This window comes from Sciurus vulgaris (genome assembly GCF_902686455.1).
Source record: "Sciurus vulgaris genome assembly, chromosome: 13".
NCBI classification, from domain to species: Eukaryota; Metazoa; Chordata; class Mammalia; order Rodentia; family Sciuridae; genus Sciurus; species Sciurus vulgaris.
The window spans coordinates 74,994,543-75,004,716 of record NC_136474.1 but is presented as its reverse complement, the minus strand read 5'-3'; the positions used below and the strand labels follow the sequence as shown (position 1 = coordinate 75,004,716).

The window sequence follows — 10,174 nt, the reverse complement described above, 5'->3', positions numbered from 1 at the left end:
GCCATTCTAATTGGGGTGAGATGGAATCTTAGTATAGTTTTGATTTGCATTTCTCTTATTACTAAAGATGGTGAACATTTTTCCATATGTTTGTTGATTGCTTGTAGATCTTCTTCTGTGAAGTGTCTGTTTCATATCCTGAGCCCATTTGTTGATTGGGTTATTTGTATTCTTGGTGTAGAGTTTTTTGAGTTCTTTATATATTCTGGAAATTAGTGCTCTATCTGAAGTATGAGTGGCCAAAGATATTCTCCCACTCTGTAGGCTCTCTCTTCGCATTGCTGATAGTTTCCTTTGCTGAGAGAAAGCTATTTAGTTGAATCTATCCCAGTTGTTGATTCTTGCTTTTATTTCTTGTGCTATGGGAGTCTTGTTAAGGAAGTTGATCCTAAGCAACAAGTTGAAGGTTTGGACCTACTTTTTCTTCTATAAGATGCAGGGTCTCTGGTCTGATTTCAAGGTCCTTGATCCATCGTGAGTTCATTTTTGTGCAGAGTGAGAGATAGGGATTTAGTTTCATTCTGTTGCATATGGATTTTTAGTTTTCCCAGCACCATTTGTTGAAGAGGCTATCTTTTCTCCATTGCATATTTTTGGCCCCTTTGTCTAGTATGAGAAAATTGTATTTATTTGGGTTTGTGTCCGTGTCCTCTATTCTGTACCATTGATATACCTGTCTATTTTGGTGCCAATACCATGCTGTTTTTGTTACTATTGTTTTGTAGTATAGTTGAAGTTCTGGTATTGCGATACCCCCTGTTTCATTCTTCCTGCTAAGGATTGCTTTAGCTATTCTGGGTTTCTTATTCTTCCAGATGAATTTCAGGATTGCTTGCTCTATTTCTGTAAGGTACATCATTGGGATTTTAATTGGAATTGCATTGAATCTGTATAGCACTTTTGGTAGTATGGCCATTTTGACAATATTAATTCTGCCCATCCAAGAACATGGGAGATCTTTCCATCTTCTAAGGTCTCCCTCAATTTCTTTCTTCAATGTTTTGTAGTTTTCATTGTAGAGATCTTTTACCTCTTTGGTTAGATTGATTCCCAAGTATTTTATTTTTTTTTGAGGCTATTGCAAATGGAGTTGTTTTCCTCATTTCCCTTTCAGCTGTTTCGTTGCTTGCGTATAAAAACGCTTTAGATTTATGCGTGTTGATTTTATAGCCTGCTATTTTGCTGAATTCATTGATGAGGTCTAGAAGTTTTCTGGAGGAGGTTTTTGGATCCTCTAAATATAGAATCAAATAGTGACAGCTTAAGTTCCTCTTTTCCTATTCGTATCCCTTTAATTTCTTTGGTCTGCCTAATTGCTCTGGCTAGAGTTTCGAGGACAATGTTGAACAGAAATGGTGAAAGAGGACATCCCTGTCTTGTCCCGTTTTTAAAGGGAATGGTTTCAGTTTTTCTCCATTAAGAATGATGTTGGCCATGAGCTTAGCATAAATAGCCTTTACAATGTTCAGGTATGTTCCTACTATCCCTATTTTTTCTAGTGTTTTTGAGCATGAAGGGTGTTGTATTTGTCGAACGTTTTTTTTCTGCATCAATTGAAATAACCATATGATTCTTATCCTTAAGTCTATTGATATGATGGATTACGTTTATTGATTTATGAATGTTGAACCATCCTTGCATTCCAGGGATGAACCCCACTTGATCGTGGTGCACAATTTTCTTAACATGTTTTTGGATATGGTTTGCCAATATTTTGTTAAGGATCTTTGCATCTATATTCATCAAGGATAATAGGGTTCTTTATACCTAATTTTCACACACCTTGCAAATTATTTCCCATTTTACATAGAATATAATTGAGCCTTACAGATGATAAAATAAATCGTCTAAAATCACACAGTAAATTTTGGAGACAGGAATTAGGCCCACAGAATATTTTAATGATCTTTATTTTTTATTTTTTTTTTTTTGCGGTGCTGGGGATTGAACCCAGGGCCTTGTGCTTGCGAGGCAAGCACTCTCCCAACTGAGCTATATCCCCCAGCCCTTTAATGATCTTTAAATGAATAAAGTTTATTTGCATGAAATTGAAGGTGACATGAATTAGTGAAAAAGTTAAATTATGTAATATGTAAAGTAGTTTGATTACTTTGAAATATTTATAGTATATTAATTTAGTTTATAAAATTTTAACAGATTACTTACATGAATCTTATTTTAATAACTAGATAAGATTTGCTCATATTAGTATACTCTTTATTTTTTAAAAAGAGTATTTCTAAAATACTGGAAGGTGCTAAAATCTTTTGATCTTTTAAGATATTTAAAAATCCTCCATAAAATTTGCTTGTCTATTAATTGTTGCTATTTGTCAGTTTTAAAAGTCAAACTTCAAATGAACCCTTATCTGAGAATTCCAAATTATAAGAATCAATTAGGTTCTACTACATATAAAAGATTATATGTTGGATAAAGACAGGCCTAACTGAAGTAAAGAGATGGAAGCTAATTAGCTCAAGCCACCAGAGATCTTTAAAACAGTCTTCCATTTTCTAGGACTTACATAAGGTCTTTGTTCACCAGTGGCATTGTGGTGACCTTTTATGATCAATAACAGGAAGATCAACTAAGCAAATATATTGGAGAATTTAGCTGGATTTCATGTTATGGGACAGGATGGTGTGAAATATACAGAGGATGAAATTAAGAAAATCTGGTTTTGATTCTTTAATCTATAAGCTTCTTAAAGATAGAGGGTTCATCTTTCATCTATTTATTTGTATCCCTGTGTGTATAAACCACACCATACACAGCCATGATATGCATAATTGCTAACCCAAACCCCAAACCACTGAAGTGACAGTATTACAAAAAACACATGCTCAAGCTTGAAGCAACTGGACTTGAACATTTGCAAAACTTCTTTCTAATTCACAACAATGTCAAAAACTGAGAGAGAACAAAACATTCTTCTTCCCTCCATTACCAATTCAAATGAATGATGTGGCCCCCAGCACCTGCACTGAAGTGATCCTTCATCATTTTCTTTGTTCAGATCTGTAGGTCATAAACCCCCACATTGAGCTCACCAGCCACTTTTGGAAAGCTACAAACTCAAAACTTGAAAGCAAATAAAATAGAAGATGCTTCTTCACTTATGTTTGCTTTAAAACATACAATTCCCAATTACTTAGATTTAAATTTTCATTGACTTCATAGTGTGTCAGTCTTTATACACCTTTCTCCAGAGTGTGTTTATTGAACACCGTTTCTCTTCATTTATCCCTTTACTTACCCCCTGACCACAACTTACCTGCCCTTCAAGGCACAGCTCCAGATGGGATATGTGCTGGATCTTCTAAATTTGTAACATTTCCTGGTTAACCATGCCTATTTTGATTGTGTAAGGCCCCAATGAGTTAACTTAAAAAATTGCCAGAGCTGCTGATACTAAAAAAGGGGTTAAAAATGAAAAGCTGCAGATGACCTGAAGACAGTCTAGCTAGATAACAGGATGACCTTGACAGCTAATTTAGGCTGTTGCTAGAGGTAATGGGGGATCCCCCCAACTGTGGTCAAGCTGACCTCACCGCTGACCTCATACAGACCAGTGGTTAGTATGATGACTAAAACTTGGCAGCCAAAACGTATCCTGATATGCAAACAAGGACACAAACCCTCCAATTGTAAAAGAGAAAGTGAGTCCCTTTGTCTGAAGTGTATAAAACAGCTTGTAAATTTGTGCTCCGGGTACTCGGCATGGACTGCTAAGCTGGTCTGTGTCGAGTGCCCAAGAAGCTGCTCGAATAAACTGGTCCTTTTGTGCTTGCATTGGTCTCTGGCTCCCTGGTGGTCTTTGGGGGACTCGTCGACTTGGGCATTTGCAGAAGTAAAGTTACCATGGACAAGAAAACTCCCACTTTAAGCACATGGTTTTAATTATTACACATTTTAGGTGCAAGAGAAATGATGCTGGATACGGAGGAAGGAAGAAGGAAAAACAAGTCACAAAGGCTTTTAGCTAAGATCTTTCTGGAAAGATAAGGGCTTTCCAGTCCGTGCGTACTTGGGATTGTCTTGCCTAAAATATTTTAGCAAAATTGCTGTAACCAAGTTGTATCATCAAATCACACTACGAGGACATGTCCTATAGGAGGTCCTTGCAGGGAAACAGCATGGGAAGGGAAATGGTTGGCCACTCCCTTATTCCAATGATTGGTCAAATTCAAGCTTTGGCCATTAGGTTAATTCTGGATGAATTTCACAAATGCCCAAAGTGGAGTGGCTACTGGAATAATTGTGATAGATTAGTTCCTTTCATGGCCAAGTGTCCAGCAAATGCCATTAGTAAGATTATGCTGGGAATCACCAATCACTAACTCTTCCAGGACTACTTTCAGCAGCACCCTAACTCTACATTTGGACACATGTCAGGTGGTGTGGTGGGCTGTAAGTTCCTGCCTGGATGAAGTGGTGCACCTCAGTGTTGGAGAGGCTACAATAAAGAGAAGATCCTTCTATTGTTAATAGCTGCCCAATTGAAATAGGGTCACCAGTGCAATTCATTAGAAGGCATTCCATAGCAGTGGCTGCCCAGTGATTGACCTTATTTATTTATTTATTATTATTATTTTAGTTTAGTTTAGTTATTTTTTTTATTTATTTATTTTTTGTACCAGGAATTGAACCCAGGGGCACTCAACTACTGAGCCACATCCTCAGCTCTTTTTATTTTTTATTTTGAGATAGAGTCTTGCTAAGTTACTTAAGGTCTCACTAAATTGCTGAGACTGGCTTTGAACTTGTGATCTTCCTGCCTCAGCCTCCTGAGTTGCTGGGATTATAGTCATGCACCACTGCACCTGGTTAACTGGCCATCTTTTATTCAACAAAGAGGAAATCTATTGTCATAAACAAGTTAATATCTGTGCCTCCCATGAAATTAGTCCTAAGCAAAATATTCATTTACTTAAGCTGTTATTGCCTTTAATTAGCTGTTGAGAAATGCATGTTTGGTTTTTTTGTTGTCGTTGTTTGTCTGTTTTAGCAAACTGATTTATTATAATTCCTATCTTGCTTCAAGTGTTGTGAATGCTTCAAAGCAATGCTTGCTTCTGTTAAAGTGGAAAGATGCTTTTAGCATGAGAAGATCATAAAGATTCAGATAAACAGGGGAATCATCAGCTGAAAACCCATCATGTGCTAAGTACTCTGCTGGGGCCATGGGCTTGGGTGGAGACCCACAAAGGCTGGGACACTGACCCGTGCTTTCCACGTACTCACAGTCCAGCACGGGTGTGGTCGAGTCCCATGTAACAAGTGGTCCACAAATGGGCTAGTGATGAAGGCCTTTGTGGGAGTGCAAAGTGCTTGGGACAGATGTGTCAGGCAGAAGTCGGGAGGCCTCTCAGTGGGGTGAGAACAAGCCTGCAAGAATGGCCATTGGGGGTGGTTATGAGGAGGTTGCCTGGTGCTGGATGTGAAAGCAGACAGGAGTGTAGACGTTTTCAGGGAAGTGAAAGGAACGGCCTGTGACGAAAGTCTGAGTACTTTTGTGAGCAGGGAGGACAGCAGAAGAGGACAGCAGACAGTGAGGTGACTAGGCAGCCACGTGCCCAGGTGTGTTAGTCAGCTTTTTCGCTTCTGTGACAGCAAAAAGTTTATTTAGGGGCCCATGATTTCAGAGGTCTCTGTCCATGAACAGTCAGCTCCATTCCTTGGGGCTTGAGTTGAGGCTAAACATCATGGCAGAAGAGGGTAGCAGAGGAAAGCAGCTTCACATGGTGATCAGGAAGCAGAGAGAGAGGCTCCACTTGATACAAAATAAATACCCGAAAGCCACCCTCCCAATGACACACCTCCTCCAGCCACACCCCACCTGCCTTCAGTTACCACCCAGTTAATCCCATCAGAGGATTAATCCACTGATTGGACTAAGGCTCTCCTAACTCAATCATTTCTCCTCTAAACCTTCTTGCATTGTCCCACACAAGAGCTTTTGGGGACACCTACTATCTAAACCATAACACCATGCTAGAACACAGGCAGGTCTGGATGCCAACCTGAAGTACAGCAATTCTGTTAGTGATGAGGGGCCACTGAAGTTGTAGCATGGTTTTAGGTTCCTGAAAGTTGACCCTCAAAGTAACATGTTTGATGGATTGGGAAGAAAGACCAGGAAATTGGTAAGGAAACTTCTACAGGGATCTGGGAAGGGCCTGAACCAGAGCAGTGGTAGATAGGGGAAAAGACTTAAATCACAACAGAGGAGTGAAAGTGAAAAAGCCAAGTGGTACAATTAAGAATGATTATTTTTAAACAAATATGATGTGAGGTTCGTGCACTGTATACTGCGATCTCATTTGTCATTGTCATTTGGGCTGAGCTATGGTGGCCAGAAGTTTGGTCACGCATTTTTCTGGATGTTTCAGGGAAGGTGTTTATGGATGGGTTGCTACTTAAATTCATGGACTTTTAGTCAAGCAAAATGGATTGACCTTGGCCAATCAGGCGAAGGCCTGAACGGAACAAAGACTGACTTCCCCTGAGCAGGAAGGAATTCTCCCAGCAGATGACCTTGGAACTCAGACTATAAGTTTTTCACCCCATCAGATTTGGGGCTTGCTTCTCAATTGCATGGGCCAATTTTTAAAAATTCATCTCTTTCTCTCTCTCTTCCCTCCATCTATATATATGGTCCACTCTGCATATCCATAGGCTCCACATTCATGGATTCAATCAACTGTGGATCCAAACTATTGGGGAAAAAATTGTGTCTGTACTAATCGGGCACAGACTTTTTTGGAAAGTGAGGATGACTGTCTATGCACACATTCTGTTGGTTCTATTTCTCAGAACACTAATAAACATACATCACTCAAAAGACCAGGAGCCATTGTTGTGGGCTTAGGACACACCTCTGCCACATACTATCTAGGTAGTCCTATTTCAAGTTTCTGAGTCTATTTCACATGTAAAACGACACTAAATGAGCTTGCTTTGCCTGTTAGTGAGACTCATGCATCGGGGGCCAGGAACAGGGTGAAGCTGGAGCCCTGGAGCTCCAGTTTGACTGGGTTCCACACTGTCAGGTACCCACACTGCACACCCTGAGAGCAAATGCCTTAGGTGGCCCTTCCCTCACCTTAGTTCTGGACCTGATCGTATGGAACAAACATTATAATGGACATTGGACTGAAAAGCCCGTGGTCTCCCAGCTTGTGACCTCTTTAAGGGCAGAGACCATAATGTTTTTAATCTAGTATTTTTATCTTTATATTCTCTGAGTTTCAGTGCTGGGCAGAGAGTCAGGGACCTAGAATATTCTCAATAAATATTTAAAGAATGAACAAACATTTGTGTAATGACACAGGGCAAATAAGCAAATATGATAAGCAAATAAATACTGGGGCTGTAAAAAATCAGTCTCCAAATAGAAATTCAGCAAGGTGTAAAAGTATTTGTTGCATTAATGTGTCAAGAGAAGACCTTGCCCTGGAACAAGGTCAGTAAAACCTCTTTTCCAATGTGCAGAAGAATAGAATGTGTAGCTTTGAATAAAAATGTTTGTAACTTGTACTCAAAATCAAGGTCTGATGCTTTGACATTGGAACAAATACATGGGGTGGAGTGCAAAAAAATCCAAAGTAGAAAAATGTTTTGTAAAATTTATAACATTTTAAAGAACTTTCCTCTGACATTGATTCTTGAAGGTAATTTAAAAAAAAAATGTCATTTAATACAAATACTTTCTCTTAAGAAAAATATATAAATGTAACTGCACTTTTAGATTTGAGACTTCTATGTTACTTAATTATAGTAAATGTAATTTCTATTTATCAAATAGAAATATTTGATATCAAATATCCATGGGTAGGTGAATTCTTAGCATAGGACTTATAATAATGAAGTTGATTTTCCTTTTATAATAACAGTGATCTAAATTTTGGACACAAATAGAAAGCTAAAATTTTCCTTTTTGTAGGCCCAAGACCTCAGGGAAAAAGAGAATTTCATTCTTCCATGCCTACTTGCAGTAGTAAGATGAAGGAAGTTGGCGATCAGGGACTCTCTGGTAGGTTCTGAGTTTTTTCAATGAAGGACAACTCTGTATGCGTTGAGCTTACACTCAACTAGAACTGAATTAATATAGGTGTGCTTTAAAAAAAAAAAGATGAAAACAAAACAAAAAGAAAATGTGCTTAATGATACTCTTTTTCTATGAATAGGTACATGAATTGTTACTGGGCACGGTGGTCCATCCCTGTCATCCCAGTGACTTGTGAGACTGAGGCAGGGGGATGGCAAGTTTGAGGCCGTGTCAGCAACTTAGTGAGACCCTGCCTCAAAATAAAAAATAAAAGGACTGGGGATGTAGCACGGTGGTAAAATGCCCCTGGGTTCAATCCTCACTACTGTGAAAAAAAGAAAAGAATTGTTAGATAACTGAATGTAAAATTTGTTTTCACAAACATGAACTGAAATGCCTTAGAGAACAGAGGAAGAGGGGGTCTGGGACCCTCCTCAGCAGCCCCCTCGCCAGCAGCCTGTTTCTTCCTGTCCTTCTTAGTTCTCATTCCTATAAAACCCCCTGCAGTCTTTTTTTTTTTTTTTTTTTCCTCTGTTTGGGGTTGTACTCAGCAATGAATAGAAAAATCTGTTTTTTTTTTTTTTTTTTAATGCTCAAAGACATGAGGAAAAGAAATATCTGTCATCTTTTTGGTCTAATAATCCTTGTTGACTTTGAAAGTGAAAACAATGAATGCTTTTAATAAAAAAATTCAAATAATATAGAAAAATATGTTTGAACTAAAAGTTTCCTTCCTCACCTACTTACTCTCCTCCTAAGAGACTTGTTAATGATTTCTTAAATGTATTTTTTTAAAAAAGGTGCTATGCCAGTGTATATTTTTTAAAAGATATACGTAGACTGAATTATAATATATTCTCTTTGTATCTTGCTTTTTTCACTTAATGATATACCTTGAACATTTCCCTGTATCAACACATACAGATCAACCATGTATCTTATAATGTTCCCTGGCATTCCATTGTACCCTAATCTCCTTATTTCACCTGTCCCCTTCTGATAGTCTTCTGCAACAATTTTTTTTGCTATTACGATGAATATCCTCCCATAAATATCTTTTGACTCTTTCCTATGTATTCATATGTTAACTGGGAGTTAACACTGCACACTGCCCCAAGCATCTCTGTGGGCCCCATTGACTCTGTAGACATCAGAACTTTAAATATTTATGATAATTTTCTGGCAGATAGACATAAAATCTTTTGATAAAGGCACTCTTTTTCTATAATTTGCGCAAAATCACCAAGGCCCTAAGGAACTAACTATCCACAGTACTACTGAATTGAAGGATATCTGTAGTTGGACTTTTGATAGATATTATCCATTTTCCCTTCAAAATGGTTGGGCAAACAGTCATCACTTTTAACAAATTTAGTGCTTGATTTCAAAAATCTAAAACTTACTATGTCATTATCATTATAGTCAACTTTTACTTACCAGAAGTGACAGGAAAATAAAAGCTAGGGATGTGGGTCAGTGGTATTAAATTTGCTTACCATGTGCAAGGTCCTGGGTTCAATCCCCAGTATTACTAAAAGAAGGGGAAAAAAAAGTAAGAATAGGAATAGCTGAAAGCTTAAAAAAAATGCCAATGGGAACAACTAACTTTCTCTCGCTCTTCCTTCCTTCCTTCCTTCCTTTTCTTTCCTCCTCCCCCTCCCCCCTCCCCTCCCCCCCCTCCCCTCCCCTCCCCCCTCCCCCTCCCCTCCCCTCCCCTCCCCTTCCCTCCCCCTCCCCCTCCTCCTCCCCCTCCCCCTCCTCCTCCCCCCTCCTCCTTCTTTTCTGGCTGGCACTGGGGATTGAACTCAGGGCCTCACACATGGTAGGCAAGCACTTTACCACATCGCTAGCTCCTTTTAAAATCTTTATTGTGATTCAGGGTCTCTCAAAGTAGTCCAGGCTGACCTCAGACTTGGAATCTTCCTGCCTCAGCCCCCCGAGTCTCTGGGACTGCAGGTGTACACCCTCTGCTTACTTTCCATTCAGTTCTGGGGATGACCTGATGCGCAGTCCCTGGGAGGAATGAACACCAGGCGCATGGATACTGCTTTTAGTCACAGGGCACCTAAGACCTGCATAGTTGGTTCCTCTTTTGCTCTTTTCTGGAGGAATTAAATGACCAAC

General features: G+C 39.1%; 1 protein-coding gene across 1 annotated transcript in view; it reads left to right on the top strand.

Annotated features, from left to right (window-relative positions):
- Positions 1 to 7,338: 7,338 nt before the first annotated feature.
- The window catches only part of MRO (maestro), a 23,710-nt gene continuing 20,874 nt past the window's right edge, over positions 7,339 to 10,174 (top strand). Inside the window, exon 1 of the mRNA XM_079109007.1 lies at positions 7,339 to 7,465. The gene's annotated coding sequence lies outside the window, so the exon portion shown is untranslated. The remainder of the gene's footprint in view (positions 7,466 to 10,174) is intronic.